Below are 18,539 nucleotides of genomic sequence, written 5' to 3' on the forward strand. Positions count from 1 at the left end.
CATTTCCAAAACTGTGAGAAAATAAATTTCTGAAGTTTAAGCCACCAGTTTGTGATATTGTGTCATGGAAGTCCAAGAAAACTAATATAAGTGTTACACTTCTTAGGAAGAATGGGTTTTAGATCTGAGGTCAGAGGCAGCTTCAGGAAGAGATAGGAAGTATACAGGTATGGATTTATATATGTAGAAACTACAGGGAGAGTATTCTATGAAGAATGTTGGTTAAAAAAAAAAGTTGAGGGGCTTGGGGATGTGGCTCAAGTGGTAGCGTGCTCGCCTGGCATGTGTGCGGCCCGGGTTCGATACTCAGCACCACATACAAACAAAGATGTTGTGTCCGTTGAAAACTAAAAAATAAATATTAAAAAAAAAGTTGAGGGGCTAGTCCATGTAGTATCTTTAAAAATGGACAAATAGCCTAATTTAGCCTAAAGAAAGAACATAATGATATTTGAAGCTGGTAGAAAATAGAACCAAGTTAATTAAAAAAACTTTGAATGTCAAACATCAAGAATGAAAATTTAAACACAGTTAGGGACCACTATTGTATACAAGAGGAGGAAACAGAAACTAAGAAAATAAAGGCATCAGGTATGAAAAACTATTTTAAGAAGTATAGTAATCAAATGGGAAGAAGGCAACAGAACATTAAGGGAGAGAGGAGTGTTGAGAGCTCACTGGCTATTACATTCAAATCTTTCCAAACATGTTGCTCTCTGGGCCACCCTACGATGAATTATGCTCAAAGAGAGATTCCCTGAGGTGACTGTCCTTCCCAATACTGGTGATTCAGAGCTCCTTACAAACTCAAATTCTTTGTTTTTGCAACTACACTTCTCAGGATGAAATCCAACCAAAGCTATTTAGGGTCATCTCACTCTGCCACTCACCTCATACACTGAACTCTTCCTAGGTCATTTTTATCACTTTTCGATGGAACTACAAATTTTAAATCTTAACTTTAAGTCTTTCTTTACCTTTTTCCTAAAGCAACTTAAATGGCATCAATTTCAAGAGATACATAAGAAGAGAAGCCTTAGAGTTACACATGAATTTATGGCAATGAATACACACACACACACACACACACCTTATTGAAGTTTATCTTTAAATACAAGGTTCAGAGAGTTACAGTTACCTCACGACTGTACTTTTCTCAATAGTAGTTCTTTGGTTTGAATTATTCAGGAAATGAACTGAAATTACTGTCTTAATTTTCCTTATATACAAAACCTAAGTCAATAAATATGAAGCAGCTTTCTGAAGACAGAACTCAGGACCATTTATATCACTTTAGAATACTGCATAAAGGTCATCCATCTTTCCCCTTCTATTCTGCAGTTAGTAAAGAAAGAACTGTAAGCCAGAGATGAAAAACCTCATCTCAACGGAAAAATATGAAAATACACTACCCTGGGTTTTGTCTCCTTTTATTCCTTCATGCTCCATTAGGATGCAACAAGAAATACATTTTCATTTTTCTGGCCATTAAAGAAGAACAAGGGTGGTAGAAAATGAAATTTAGCTCATTTGGACTGAGCTCAGTTTAACGAGGTTGACCTTTTGGGGTGCTTTTTGATATTTTCTTGGTTCCGAACAGGCAAACACAAACTTTATCTTGAGCAAATATCTTAATCATCCCTCATTTCATAAACACCAAATCTTAAACAGATAAACTAAAGAAGTGCCACCTTCACAGATGCTTCATTCCTTCCCATTTGCGAGCATTAAATTGGAGTTACCTTTAATTAAAAATATAAAAACCAGCAGACAGATATTTATATAAGTTAAATGCAATGGCAAAGACTCTTTCTGGCTAAATTATATTTTAGTTGTATGGTAGCCTCAGTTGATAAGACATATTTATGGGAGCTATTAAAAATTCTTTATATCATCTGCTCTCCTTCCCAAAGCATCTCAATATCAAAATGTTGTCATTAAGTGTCCACAGTATAGCATACTGCATGAGAGATTGGGGTAAAGATAAACAATAAAATATTTTTTTGAAATTAATTTGTATTTTGCTTGGGAAATAGTTACATGAAAAATGAGCAGTTGTATTAACTTAGAAAGTTAATTAAGGCAATAAATTCATTTAAAAGTTCAAAGTACAGAAAGTCGCAGAGTTGGAAAGGAGTCAAAGAAAAGATTCAAAAAACAAAATAAACTGATTTGACAAAAGCACAAGATTTGTGCAGTAGAATTACAAATTAGGTGATTAATTACTGGGATCAGATATTACAAATAGTTATCTCAGGGACTGATGGATTACATTCTAGAATTTGGAATCCTCAATGACATAATAAATAAGCCAAGTTCTCTGAAAAGGGAACTCAAATTACTTAAGTCACACCTCAGTAACTAAGACATATCTGGCTACTTCATTACTCAAGCTTCAACACTATTTTCAAATATGGTAAGAAATTAGAAGAATTCCAACAATATCCAGCTACATATTTACAATACAAACAGGTTTTATACTACATTTCTTATGCTCTGCTTTCACTAGCATTTAAAAGACAATGTTAGGGAGGGAAAAAGGAAGAAATAAATGTATCCAAACTTAAAGTTAATGCATTCACTAACCATATCTTTGGAACTCTTTTATTATTAACACTTGTAGTTTAATAGCAACTAAGTCTGGAATATTCAACTAATCCTTTCAGCAAATGTTACTTAATATTAAGTGCAGGTACTAAGTGCCAGTTACCATGTGCCAGGTTGATAATACAGTGAGAAAAAAATGCCAAACAAAATCAATTAGTGAACAAGACAGCAAAACAAAAACTTCCAGTTTTAGCTGACTTACATTCTAGTAGAGGATAATAACTCAATAGTCTCAAGAATTAATCAGCTAATTATATAAATATATGATTGTCATAAATACAAGAGATAAAATTATGCAGTTCAGGAAGTGACCTAATCAAGGAATGTTTCCTGGGAAAATGATGCTTAGCAGAAGAAATTAAAAAGAAGAAATAATTAGCTGAGAGGAGAGTGAGGAATTTCTATAGCAAATAAGAAGTCTATGTATAGTTCATGAGAAGAGAGGGGGTCATAGAATGGTATAACAAAACTGTCACTACATTATGATGTAATCACAGGAATCTTTTTTTTTTTTTAATATTTATTTTCTAGTATTTGGCGGACACAACATCTTTGTATGTGGTGCTGAGGATGGAACCCGGGCCACACGCATGCCAGGAGAGCGCGCTACCACTTGAGCCACATCCCCAGCCCCAACACAGGAATCTTTATGCACTAATTCTTCAAAGTAAATCTGGCCCTTCTGTTTATATAAGTAAAGTTTTATTGGAACACAGCCACACTTTTGTTTGCATATTTTCTGTGGCTGTTTCACCCACTACAAAGGCAGAGTGAAGCAATCATCATAGAGATTGGATGGTCCACTGGATGGTCCAATCATTTACCAGCAAGACCTTTGCCAATCCTTTTATAAGTTCTTAACCAGGTATACAAAACATTGGGTTTAGAAATTTGGCAAATTTTGCAAAACCTTGATCACTTTCTGATAAATTATATCAAGGAAACTGTTACTTTTTTTTTTTAAGGTTCCCGAGGAAATTCTTCAAAAAGAATCATAAGCCAGTCCTCAATATTTAAGTCAGACTGACATTTCATTTTCCTATTTAAAGAGGAGGAAGCAACCCAACCCTGTCAGCCTGACTACTGAACCAATACTCTGAGCCAGAGCAAATATTTCAACAAGTATTGATGTAAACTAAAGGAGTATATAAGTATCATACATTCCAAATGATCATACTTATTTTTCTCTAAATCTTTTTAAAATAAATTTTATCATACAGAAATGTTAAAGTAATAAAATAACAACCACCTAACACTCTACAAATTCAAAACTTAACATTTTTATCATATTTGTTTGTCTAGATACTGTGATTGCTTACAAATTGTTTACAAATATTTTATAAAAGTAAGTGTATGTATATGTGTGTGTGCATGCATGTGTCCCCTGCAATTAGCATGATACTTCATTCCTAATTTCATTACAATACCTCTCTCAAAATAAAGCTGTCTCTTACATAAGCACAATACTACTATCATATCATGAAAAAAGTAATAAATTTTTCTAATAGTATATAATCCACATTCATTAATTTGACTTAAACAAGCTATAAAACTCATTCCCTGACATTGTCTGTGTCTCTTTGGAATTTATCATTCTATGAAAGGTACCCATTAGTTTTTTTTTTTCATTATTTTTTCACTTCATTGAATTTCTGTACAGACTAAAAACAGTTACTTTATAGGAAATCTTACATCTGGAATTGTCCTATTGTGTGTGTCTTTGTGTTTCTGTTCATTCTTATACTTCCTGGAAGTTGGTTTGTAACATATTGAACCAAAACTCATGAGTCATACTAATAGTCATAGAATAAAAAAGAATGAAGACAACAAAAATAAATAGAACCAAAAATAAACATTAATCTCATCACAAGTGAATATTGCATTCATTTTTTTATCTTGAAAATTTTAGCAAAGTGAAATAAGCATTTAGTTTGCTTTCCTAAGAGGAGCTATATTTCATCCCAGCTAATCAGAAAAGATGCTTCTTCATTAAAAACTTTGAATACTGACGGAAACACAGGATCAAAATTTACTTTTCCACCATGCCAAGAAAAGACTGATAAAAAGGTAAACAACAGGTGCTAAAATTATTGCATGAAAAATGGCTGTAGCAGCCCAGTACCAAAGAAATTCTCCTTCCCTTCCCAAGCACCTGATAATTGAAAATCAAAAATTGCAGCCTTAGAACAGAAGAAATAGTGTGCAGGCATCACTCTGTTGTATTCAAATTTAGCATTACTAAGAATGGGGCAACCTGATTTTATGGCCTATTGATAGGAGACAATGTAAAACATACAAAATCACTTCTGAAACATTATCACAAACATTTTTTTACCTGAATTTATTAAAGCTTTTAAACCTAACAATGGATTGTTCTGGGTAGGGACTTGTTGAAACATTGTTATAAATATGACTCTGCAGGTTTTAAGTATATTTGAAATAATGAGTCTGGGTGAGGTGTCTCCCACCTATAATCCCAGAGGTTTAGGAGGCTGAGGCAGGAGAAGCAAGAGTTCAAAGTCAGCCTCAGCAACTAAGTAAGGCCCTAAGCAATTTAGGGAGACCATGTTTAAAGAAAAATAAGGCTGGGGGAGGCTGAGGATGTGGTTCAGTGGTTAAGCACCTCTGAGTTCAATCCCTGGTATCCTGGTATCGATAAAAAGAAACAATGATTCTTCCTTCCAGTGACAGGTGGGACATTTCTTTTCACAGAAGACTTAAGGATTAACTAAGAATACAAGGACTATGAACTACATTTAAGGGTTCACTCCTTGATTTAAACTTTTACTGAACTTGCAAAGCTGGGTAACTTTGGCCACCACAGCTCTTTCTCAGTGCTTCAGTCTCTCTGTTGGTGTAAGAAGTTAGGAGCAACCTCTCCAACTTTTTAAGACACTGAATACAATTTTATATACATAGTTGAATGCAGTGGTAAAGGGTAGGGATTCAGGATCCAGTTGCCTGGATGCAAATCCCCAGCTCAGCCACTGCCCTAGCTTCTCTACATCCCTAGCACACTCATCCATGAAATGAAGGTATCTCAATTATGTGACCTCCCACAACAACAGAGTTGTTGTGAAGATTATTCAGTTAGCATATAAAATGCCCAGAAAACTGACTATGACAAAATAAGCTTTGATTATGCATTATATGTTGTTAGTATTTAACTTTCTTCTTTAAAATTGTAGTTGTTTTTTTCTTACTATGGGGTTATTTTTTAAAATATTTTAAATTGTAGATGGGCACAATGACTTTATTTCATTTATTTTTTATTTGGTACTAAGACTCAAACCCAGTGCCTCATACATGTGAGGCAAGTGCTATACCACCGAGCCACAATCCAAGCCCATGTGGTCACCATTAAGATGAGGCCAGAAATCAAAATATAGTAGAGTTCTGTACATTTTTGTTGTCATTGTGATTGTCTTAACACAGGCATCTGACACTGTACTGAAAACAGTGCTCCAGGTCTTAGGCTGGTTTGACATTTAAAAACCACTTCCAATTCCCTTTGTTCTCCTGTTATAACAAGAGATGACTAAGTGACACACTCCTTGATATGTAAGTAGTTGGTGGAAATCAATTAGTGGAGCATCTAGCAAAGTTTTTGAGTAGGAGAGACTCAGCTGGCATCAGTGCTTTCATCTTTTACTCTTTGCCACTTTTTCTGTCTGAAACATAGATAAAATGTTAGGAAGTGCAGCAGCCACTTTGCTCTTTTGAGTTCAAAACTCAAGATCATCTTGATGGGCAGAGGAGACTGACCAAGAGCTGGGGGCCTGAGGGTAACATTGAGACCCTACAACTGTCAGCCTGTTCAATTTCTTGTAAAAGAAGGAAAGAGAGGGGCTAGGATTGTGGCTCATCGATAGAGCGCTCTCCTAGCACGGGCGGGACCTGGGTTCGATTCTTAGCACCACATAAAAATAAAGGCATTGTGTTGTGTTCATCTACAAAAAAGATTCATATTCTCTCTCTTTCTCTCTCTCTCTCTCTCTCTCTCTCTCTCTCTCTCTCTCTCTCAAAAAAAAAAAAAAAAGGAAAGAGAGTCTTCGTGTGTTTATACCACATGTAATCTGGTTTTGTATTATTTGACACTGAGGATAATTCCAAATGATATATTTATTCTATTTCACTTTATGACATTAAAGACCCTAACTGGAGGCAGGATTATTATTTCTATTTGATACCTGAAGCAAAATCATTCTTAGAGAACTTTGTTTTGAAAGTTGTTATAAAGACTGAGTCTATCTACAAGTCTCATTAAGGTTTAAAACTCATTTGCTGAAGAGTTTAGAGGATAGTTCTCTTGAACTCTAGTTTGTATACTCCTCAAGAGAAAGTGTGCACCAGCAGCAAACTGAGGTGGGCTAATACAAATGACTCATCTTCAAGGCTATTAGAATCATCAATATCTGATTACTATGAGAGAGAACTATTGAATTAGTGGGAGGATTTGCAGGGAGATAAATATTTAAGAGTTTTATTATGACTTATGTATTGCAAAGATTTGAAGAACTGTCTGGAAGATTCATTGCATCATGATAATAGTAATCCATAATTGTTCTGGCAATTTAACAAAACAAAAAATTTGATACTGTGACAGATACTAAAAAAATTTTATCATTTAGTTCTAAAATGTGGATCTTACTCTATGGTATGTTTTGTACAGCTGATCCATTTCCTTTTGCTAAATAAATGTTAGCACTCTTTATCTTATTATCTTATTTTTTATGCCACTAAATAATCCTAATACAAAAGCCATTAGAAGCTCATTTTTGAATGAAATCCTAAGTTACTCCCACTGCAGAAGGTTCAAAATGGATGCCAGGCAATTTCCATTGCTTCAAGTTTTTGTTGAGAGTTTGATGAGTTTTAAGAAGTTAGTCCTTGAGTTTTCTTTTTCTCTTACCCTCTCAACCTATAAATTCTCCTCCACTTATTTTCCTAAATTTCCTTCCTCAATATCCTACTCCAAACCACAGATTTAAATTTAGTCACAGAAATCCTTCTTCTGGTCAATTCACTTCAAGACCTATAAATAATAGAATCACCATCTAAAAATCATTTGCAAAGCTCTTTTGATATTAAATTTTCAGCAGTGTCTGGAGTGTGTACACCATAATATTTAGAAGGAATTATTTCCATTCAGCGCATCTCAAAAGCTCCAGAAAGCCAATACGTCATGTGTTTTCTTAAACACAAGAGTATCAATTATGACAGCTTTTTTTTTGTAAGAAAGTGTTCTGTCAACTGCATGAACCACCAAAACAGAATTTTTATGCTGTACACTTTGAAGTTGCAGAGTATTTAGAACATATGGAAGGAGGAGAGGAGCATATTCCAAATTGAAAGATACATGGATTCATTGACTAATTCAGCCTAAAGGTATTTTGAGGGTCAACAATAAGTGATTTTTAATTTTTTTCTTTGACCTATGGAACATATCTATTTCTAACACCAGCAGAGCAAGATGCATGCAAAGATGTATTATCCCAAGTCAGCACACTGGGAATTTTTTTTTTCACCATTTTTCTTTCTTACATACGAATTACATTGGAATGCAATATTGGGGATGATGAAATAAGCTTTCCTTTCCTATAATTTCTTTCCTTCATTTCCAAAAGTACGATCAGATTGAAAGCTTGTCAGATTTCAGATTTCTGCAGACCACTCCAAATGCACATGCATATATGCATCCAAGCCTGGAATCCAGTATAAGCAAGGGCCAGCATGAGCACTGAGTACACCAATCACCTCTTCTTTAAAGAAGAAGAGACCTAAGGCAAAGTCCCCACAATCTGGAAGTTCACATTTTAGTGGAGAATAAAGATCTTCAAAAAATTAAGGATACCAAGTGAAGGAGGGGAACTGAATTTAAAAACAAAGTCCTTGACATCTATTTCTGAGAGGCACAATTGAACGTGGGTATGAAATGTACATTTTGGGGAGGGAGGAATACAGCAATACATGTGGTACATAGTTCAAAGTCTCCCAGTTAGCTGGGTACCATGGAACAGGCCTGTAATCTCAGAGGCTTGAGAGGCTGAGACAGGAGCATCACAAAGTAAAGGCCAGCCTTAGCAGTTTAGTAAGGCTCTAAGCAACTTAGCGAGACACTATCTCTAAATAAAATATAAAAAAGGTTTGGGATGTGGCTCGGTGACCAAGGGCCCTGAGTTCAATATCTGGTACCAAAAAAAAAAAAAAGAAAAAGAAAAAGTTTCCCACATGATCTGAAGCTGATGTGACTTCATGAACAGAGGCCATTTTAGCTGGAAAAAATGTAGCAAGAAAGAATCAGGCAGGGGTTGACTTCTGCCAGCCCTCGTAGACTACAAAGAGATGGGCAATAACTATTAGGTTTCATACAGGGAGAAGTAAGATTTTTAAAATTTTTTCATGACTGGGAATTGAGAGTGCTAGGCAAGTGATCTACCACTGAGCTCCATTCGGCCCTTTTTATTTTATTTTGAGACAGGATCTTGCTAAATTGCCTAATTTGGCAATCCTCCTGATTCAGCCACCCCAGTAGTTGGAATTACAGGTGTGTACCACCAAGCCTAGCCCAGTGAGAAAGGAGATCTTATTTATACAGTTAAAAGATAAAGCCCTGAGGCTGGAGTTGTGGCTCAGTAGTATAGCGCTTGCCTAGCATGTGTGAGGCACTGTGTTCTATTCTCAGCACCACATATAAATAAATGAATAAAATAAAGGTCCATTAACAACTAAAATAAAATAAAATAAAAAAGCTAATTCCCTGTTGCACAGAAATGCATTATAATGCTAATTTACAGGGATACATTGAAGAGCTCATGTACATAAAGGAGAGGGCCCAGCATTTGGTGTACAGTAGGAACTCAATCAATATTAGTTCATTATCATCTCTATTATTATGATGCAAGATTGCAATGTATCCCAAATCTACAACAGAGAAGAGTGATGACATTTTTAGTATTATTAATTTTTAATTGTCTTTCATTATCAAAAAATGAAACATTTTTATAGAATATAAAAATATGAAAAAGAAAAAAGAAAGACTAAGAAAAACTATCATAAAGTGAAAAATAGATATCTTCAATTTATTCTGTTAGAGATAATCACTAATAGTTTTTCTTCAGTTTTTTTCTATTCAATCCTATTTAAATAGTTGAACTATCCTTGTGTACATACCTTTGCTATTACATTTTCTTTTCACATTAATTAAATCAGGTTAAGCTTTAGAAGTTTCTAACTGCTCACATAATTTCTTTCTAGAAACCAGGCAGTGCATGAAATCAGTATTATTACCTCCACTGTTTGTTTAAATCTTTTACATGTCACAAATTGTGTGCACATGCATTCTCAGTAAATTATGAACTTGATTCTATGATGTAAGTGGAGTAATCCAGAATTTTTATAGCAACTTAACAGATGGATAAACACTTTTCAGTGGTTAATTATACAAGTCATAGTTCAAATAGTCTATGGTTCAAATAATCTAAACCCAAGCTCTTTTTGCTTATAGCTCATTGGCTTTTCCACTAACCACTTTCATCATTCTTTCCCCAGCCCATAGGGGCCAGCATTGTTTGCATCACCTTGCATCTTGTTAGAAATGCAGAAAAATGTTAGAAATGAAAAAAAAAATGTTAGAAATGCAGACTCACAGGTCCCACACTAGTCTATATATGCAAAATACAAGATGCTCAGATGAGTCCTACATCGAGGTTTGAGAAGCATGAGATAGTGCAGCTTCACTTCAACCTTTTGTGTGGGAAGAAGGCAGGAGGACCAAGAAAACCAACCTGATGTCCACTCCCAGCCTTACCTGCAGGCTGAACAGAAGAACCCAAAAGTTTCATGGAAATAAAGGGTAAACAGAAATTTTGAGCTAAACAAGTCTTACTAACCATAGACTTACTCTCTACAAAACCACAGTGTAATAATGAACCATTTTCTTACCTAAAAGTCATCAATTAAAGGGGCCTGCAGAATTTTATTTAAAAAGTAATTTTCACCTACAGGTTAGTTCTTATGCAAAAACGAGATGTGTGAACAAATACTCATTTCATCATTGATTATATTTGCATAAAACTGGCAGAGCACTAAATGTGGTCATAGGGAACTTGCTATATCCTTCATGGTCTTCTTGTATAGACATTTGAAACTATGCGATCATTTGAATGGGTACCACATTATGGAACACCATCCCAGGGTTGCTAAATGAAAAAAAATGAGATTCTTTGTGAGTGTGTATGTGAGCATAAAAATATATCTAAAGCCACATAAATATGACTTCAAAGATATGGAACATTTCTGGAAGAATGCACAGGATTCTAGGAAATTACTTTTTAAAAAATTTTTCTATAGTTTTAGATGGACAGAATGCCTTTTTAAGTCTTTTTTAAAATATATATATATATATATGACTTCATTTATTTATGTTTTATGTAGTGCTGAGGATCGAACCCAGTGCCTCACGCATGCTAGTCCAGTGCTCTGCTGCTGAGCTACAGTCTCATCCCCTTTAGCTACTTATTTTTGTGGGAGAGGTATTGAGTAACTTGTGGACAGAAAAAAAGAAGGGGAACATACATTTAACTCTATGTTTTTATATATTATGAACAATGTGCAGACATATATTATTTATTCTATAAATTTTACATAAACAGCTACAGAAATCATTATTAGTCCAAACAAGGGAAGTGGGGTAAGGTAGTAATTATCATAAATATAATGACAAATGTCAATCTTCATATGACATCAAAGAAGAAAGCAGAAAGCAGAATATAGATAGCTAGATGTGCAGCTTAACAACTTCCCTCCACCATTAACAAGCTGGGTGTCTGCAGTTTTAATACTTTTACTTTCAAGTCTCAGTAATACTACTATTTCAGAGGCAAGCAAATTCTCTCTTCCATCTACTATCTTATAATATCCTATAATGTAAGGAAGGCGATGGATAATTCACTGTAAACTATAAAATGTTATACAAAATTAGTTCTATGTTATTGAGCCTGGATGCTTATATAATGTTTTGGTATTCTCTAAATGGGACCACATCAAATATTAATCACTTACAAGTTCTTCTCCAATATAACCTGCACTTCGGTAATAAATAAGTTTTCCCTGAATCATAAATCTTAATATGAATCTTCCTTCAAAATCCTAGGGATATGTCAGATTTGTTTGGGATTCCAGGTTCAATAATGCTCATTCCTGGCAACAAAACAATAAAATTCCATCTTTCCTTTAATTACTTTTGAAGATACTCTGTATGTTCTATTCTAGTAGCTTATTTTCTCTATCTTTGAACAACATCCTCAGCTTTCTTTCAGGTTGTTAGGAATTGGTTTGTGGCAAGTATAGGAGAAGTCTTCTCATTATCATCTGCCAAATCCAATGTCCATGAACGTTGAGGGGCTGAGGGCAGGGAGCTGATGGTGATGATTATGTTCCTACAATCCATTCCCTTGCACTTGTTAGGGCAGGGGGCAAATAAATATCAGATCCAACATACCTTTACATGCCTTCATCTCTACCTCACCCTAGTGACAGAGGCAGGTTATAATTATCCAAAGCATGCAGGTCTGATCCACTCTTTCTAGGAAGCCTGTTTCCTTTTCTTTGAAAAAGGGGAAGTTTTTCTGAAACAATCCTTCATGAACCATTTCACATGCAAATTCTTTCAAAAAGCCACTTCTGATTCCCTCAATCAGATGCAATTTATGCCTCTTAGTTATTGCTGTGAGCTCTACCTGTCTTATAAGATGTTACATCTGTGTTAGTACAAATTATGTTTCCTCCCCTACTATAATGCACATCCCTTGATCATCATTATGTCTGCAAAAGCATTTCATACAGAGTTGGCATTCGACAAAATATTAACTCAATGAATATTCAACAGCATTCAATAAATAATACCTGACTCAAAATCTTCTTTAATCTATGTAATAAGATGGTTCAGTCCAACTGAAAAGCAATGAACTATAGAAGGAACAACACTGTATTGATCAAAAACCTTGCCTTAATGAAGACTTCCATTGCATTGGAATTTACTTCCTGCAGCTAGCTTATTAGGGAATTCTGTTTAAAGAAAAAAGTACCACTTGTATAAAGGAAAGTAAATTATTTTCAAAACCATACAACACATACAAATTAGTAAGTTATTTTCAAACACCTAGCTTTGCTTGGGTTCTTATTTGCACTTGTTAAAAACTTCATCTTTCTTGTAGACATGCATCTATTCAAAAACCAAATGCTCAAACAATTTAAGACAAACAGAGAATAGAAATTTTTATTCCAAATTGGAATCCCAATAGACAGGGAAAATTGCAGTGACATTAATAACTAATGACTCAATCAAAAAATTGATTTAAGACAAATTAACAAAGATGAAAGTCAAATTTAGACTCATTTAGTATGCCTAGAAGTATCGAAGGGGAATGAAAGCCAGTAAGTGCTGAGATTTGGAGAAAAATTGCACATTTAACTTATAATATGTAGCTTTATTTTGAAATTATTTCAGTGAGTTATTTTAAAGTTTACCAGAAATTACATAAAATTTTTCTAACACCAAGACTGAGTCAACATTCATCAAGTGTATATATTGAGCTACATTAAGGTTTCTAATGCATTCTGGATTCTTGGGTACAGTTTCATAACTCTAATCATGAGTCAGTAAATATGATTTTTTTTGGCTCTAGAGATTGAACCCAGGGATACTTTACCATTGAGCCATATCCCCAGCCCTTTTTAATTTTTTATTTTGAAACAGAGTTGCTTAGTTGCTTAGGGCCTTCTAAATTGTTAAGGCTGGCCTTGAATTTGCAATCCTCCTGCCTCAGCCTCCTGAGCAGCTGGGATTACAGGCATCCAAGCACTGTACCCAAATCAGTAAATATGATTTTTAGTAGACCATGGAGAATCAAAAGGAAGAAACTCTAGCAGGTAGCCTCCACCACCTTCCTTAGCTATGATTTTTACTGTAAGCCCTAACTTTAACCTTGACTTTACCATACCCTCTTTCATCCCACTGATCTGCAACTTTTTAACTTGCTTGAGGGGCTTGTATCCTTCTTTCTTACTATATCACAATTTCAAACCACAAAAACCAGTTCTAGTTCACTCCAAAAAAGGAAGAATTTACTATGAAGAGAAGGTGAAACTAGGTACCCACTGCTTTGGCCTTCTAGGAGGCAGAAGTAAACAAATGGTCTTTCTGAGGATGCTACTGTCTCCCACCTCTTTCTCATCCTTGTCTCACTTTTGCTTAAGGAGTAGCCTTCAGGGAGAGAGTGCTCATTCATCCCAGTGTGCCATGTGACCCACCCCTTAGAGAGGTAAATACAGCCTGATTTACAGTTAATTAAAAGCAAAAGCACTGTTTCCCACCAATAAGTGGAGAGGCTAGGAGCTTTCCAAGTGGAGGTGAACGGACAGGAGGAAGGAGACAGACATTTACTATCTCTTAAATCAAGAATCTCACTATTTTCTTAAAATATTTCTCATAGGCATCAAACACCTCAGATAACCAAAAAAAGACAAAGATTGAGGCTTGAAATCAGAGAAACCATTGTAAAGTAGTTTCAACTCTCTTTCCTTCTGCTCACAGGATACACTCTGAGTAGAATGCCATTAATCTCTGCTAGATGAAATTCCACTCCTTCCAAACACATTATTTCAAAAATTACCTTCTTTGTAATGATTTTCCTAACCCTTGCAAGAAGAATTAATCAGTCCTGATCTTGTAATTTCAAAGTGCATTCTTCATAACCTCATGGACTTGCCCTGGGTTGCAGTTAATTGTTTAAGTGCTGGTCTCCTTGATGGAATCCTGAGCACATGCAAGCTCCAGACCTGCTTGCATAAACAGCTCTGGATCATCTACTCCAACCTGGTCAGTATATCTGCCACAAATGTGTTCTGAAGACATTTATAAAATATTTAGAAGACAAACTGAAAACTTTCTTCCAAATATTCTTATGAATCTGTAATACAGCAAAGGCCCACCATGGAGCTCACACAGCCATGGAGGTCCTATTATGGGGTCTTGTGGTTGTGCTGGAAAGGTATCAGACATATCCCTCAGAGTAGCAAACATTAATTTATTAAATGGGATAGAAAAAGGGGAAAGGGGGACATGCTTAAGGGAGAAAGTGAGTCCTCCCATAAAGGTAAAGGACAGGGCATCTCTACTGCCCTCCAGTTCTAATTTGAAGTCCCAGGGAAATTCTCAGAGTGTCCCACCCAGGTCCATCTCTCGACTTTTGATTAACAGCAGGATTGCATCAGACTTCCAAGTCCCCAAAGTGTGTAGTCTTACTGCACAACATGGTAAAGATCCAAGGAAACTTTGGGTCACTTCAGTCCATGTTGACCAATTCTAGTCATTCTATCTCCCTGTGTTCTGGCATCTGGTCTGTGGAAAGGTCACAAAAAAACCCTCTGCCCTCTTCCAGAATAACATGCTTTCCTATTGGAAGGGAGGAGTCTTTCCAGCCAGCATTTCTCCTATAGATAACAGGTTGTTTGCTGAGGAATGTAACATATCCTATTGATTTAAGTCAGATAGGGTTGCAGGCAAATTGCTTTTTAAAAGGAAGCATGTGGGAGCAGCACAGTGAGCCCAGTTTATAGAATTATTCCCTTAGCTTCATGTTCCCACCACTCACATCTGTCTATCAATTTCATTCTGTATATGCCAGAATAATCACAAAATAAACATGATTTTAAAAGCTGAGTTATGAACTATAGGCCACTTTGGGGAGTGTTAACATCAAAATAGTTACTTAAAAAGCAAAAATTCATGTATTATAAACTCTGAAGTCTGTTAGACTTTATAGAAAAGAAATTTAATAAATATCATTCTTGGGGCTGAGATTGTGGCTCAGTGGTAGAGCGCTCACCTAGCATAGATGGGACCCGGGTTCGATCCTCAGCATCACATAAAAATAAAGGCATTGTGTTGTATCCATCTACACCTGAAAAAAATGTTAAAAGAGTTTAAAATAAATAAATAAATAAATAAATGCCATTCTTAACTCCTAGAAACTTAACAACTATCATGAATGATATTGACATCAAGAAATGATATGCAAAGAAATGCTACTCCAATGAGCACATAATAAATTACCCATATACCTAGGAAGTAGTATATGAACATCCAAGAATGTAGTACCAAAACAAAAACAGCAACAACAAAAACTTAGTTGAAAAGAGATTTGTTTGTATACAATAAGGAAATGCAAATAGCCACTTTCCTATCAGTTAATGGTAAAATGGAAAGTGTCTCCTTCTTCAGAATTCTTATACTTACTTGGCACTTAATTTCTCCATTCTTTTAAACTTATATATACCCTTTCTTTATTCAACTTGTTAAACTCTGTGAAAACAAGAGCCATCTCTTTTTTCTTCCTTGATACCCTGAAATGCACCACACACTTCCATTCAGTACAATGTTCAACAAATTGTTACCAGTGGGTCGAAGATTCAACTAATTCACTCCACTAAAATTTGGGACATAGCCGAGTGCAGTGGCCCACACCTGTAATCCCAGTGGCTCAGGAAGTTGAGGCAAAAGGATCACATGTTCAAAGCTGGCCTTAGCATAAGCAAGGCACTAAGCAACTCAGTGAGACCCTGTCTCTAAATAAAACACAAAATAGGGCTGGGGATATGGCTTGGTGGTTGAGTGCCCCTGAGTTCAATCCCCAGTATCACCATCACCCCCCAAAATCATTCAGGATACAAAGGTTCATACAGGGGACAGGAACAGGTTCATTCAAAGCTGGCCTTGGAGAAAATAGAGAAGACTTTTTTTTTTTTAATCTCACATCTTCCTCTTGGGAGAAGGATAATTAAGGGGGACAAACAGCTTTTATAAGAGAAGGGGTATAGTTGGACAAAAGGCAGGAAATATACATAAAAGTAGATTTATCTTGTATGCTTGTCAGAAATACATTACAATTCCTTTCTGTGGTCGCTGCCTGGTCAGGGGTACTTTCCCAGTTTCTGTTCTCAGCAAGAAGAAATTTTGGATGCAGAAAAGTAGTTATGAGGAAGTTGCTTTCAATTTTAAAGTTGCTTTTAATTTTAAAGGGGCTCTGCTTCAAAATGTGTCAAGAGGAAACCATTCTTATTCACCATTCTTATATCACTTGAGTTCTAGAGTGCAAACTGATCAAATTTTTTGATAAGTCTTCAAGATTTTGCAATCATTTTTGAATCTTCATTAATGGAGGAATCTCTCCACATTCTGAAGCACATAGAAAAATACTTATACTAATATTTATATATGGAAAGCATGCTCTTATTTTATACCAGAAAATCTACCTCATAACATTTTATTAATTTATCAATGTGAATGTTCTAAATGGATATGTCTATTTTATATCATTGGAACAGACCATCAATACTTGCTTTAAAAATCACCTCCAAATTTTCTGCATTGAACTAAAAATGCTGTGTTTGAAGAACACTATTTTGAAATTATCCCAAGACATGCTATAAAAATAGCAATAATAAAATAAAATTTAAAGAGAAGTACAGAAGTGGCAAAGCCAAAAGGATTATAGAAAAGAAATGTCAAGTATGTATTGCTAATTTATCTGAATTTCATAGCCCTTTGAGTAGTTATTATGCATTTCAGCTATTCTGATCATTACCAAGAAGGAAAAATAATTACCTCCTAACAAACCTAGACATTTGACACTAACTGTAATTTTGCTTTTACATATATAATTTGAGTTGACTGAAGGTATTTATGGTCTGTTAGTTCCTTAGTACATAGTTCTGTGGTGTTTGGGTTTGAATCAATTTCAGACCTGCTTTGAGGTGGCCAATAATTCAATTAATCCCTGTATTTTATTTCATGTGCATAAACAGTGCTTAAACTACTATTCCATCTGAGTGCTGAAAAAAAAAAAAAAACCTTTGGCTTGTTATTATCACAGATGTAAAAAAGTCAAATGAATCCCATACAAATAAATAGAGGTGTGCATATTAATTTTGTTCCAGAGAAGTTAACAAAACTTTTATGATCAAAACAAACAGAAAAAGTTGAGTACGTTTCTATGTTGCCCTAATATAAGACATCATAAGAGGACAACTTTTTTCTCCAACTATTTAAATATTAGCCCTTATACTGAGCAATAATTAGATGATAAACACTATCAGGCATGAGCCCAGCACAGTCAAGATCACAGAAGAAATCCAAGGATAGTTTCTTGGTTTATCTACAAAAGTAGGAGAAGGAAAATAGTCCAAAATATATAACATATTTAAGAAAACATTTACAGAGCTTACAACAAAAAAATTATTTGTGAAGAAAGATATTGAACAATGTCTGGTAAATTATTTTTGCATATTGTGCTTCATTTATTTTTTAAAAATTTTTATTAATACATTACAATTATACATAATACTGGGGTTCTTTTTAGCATAATTATACAGGCAAAAATATAATTTTCTCCAATTCAGTCCCTAGTATTTCCTCTTTCCCTTCCTTCTTCCTTTCCCTTGTTTCCTTTCCTCTACTCATCATTTTACTTTAGTTTTTTTAATTTGTTCGTTCTTTTTAGTTATGACAGCAGAATCCATTTTGTTATAATTACACAAGCATGAAATATCTTATTCTAGTTAGAGTCCCATTCTTATAGATGTACATGGTGGTGGGATTCACTGTATTGTTTTCATATACCCATTTCCCAATACGATGTACATTGGAAACTATGTTAGATTGATTTTACTGTCTTTCCTTTAAATTAGTGCATTGGAGAGACATATAAAGGTAGAATTCACTGTGATATATTCATATATGCACACAGGATAGTTTGGCTAAGTTTCATTCCACTATTTCTCCCTGTTCCTGACCTTCCTCCCTCCCCTTCAAACCTCTTCTTCTACTCCACTGATATGTTATATATTTTGGACTATTCTCCCTTCTATTT

This window comes from Marmota monax, unplaced genomic scaffold (assembly GCF_021218885.2).
Source record: "Marmota monax isolate L192 unplaced genomic scaffold, Marmota_monax_Labrador192_F-V1.1 WCK01_AAM20220418_F8-fsc00028, whole genome shotgun sequence".
Classification (NCBI taxonomy): Eukaryota; Metazoa; Chordata; class Mammalia; order Rodentia; family Sciuridae; genus Marmota; species Marmota monax.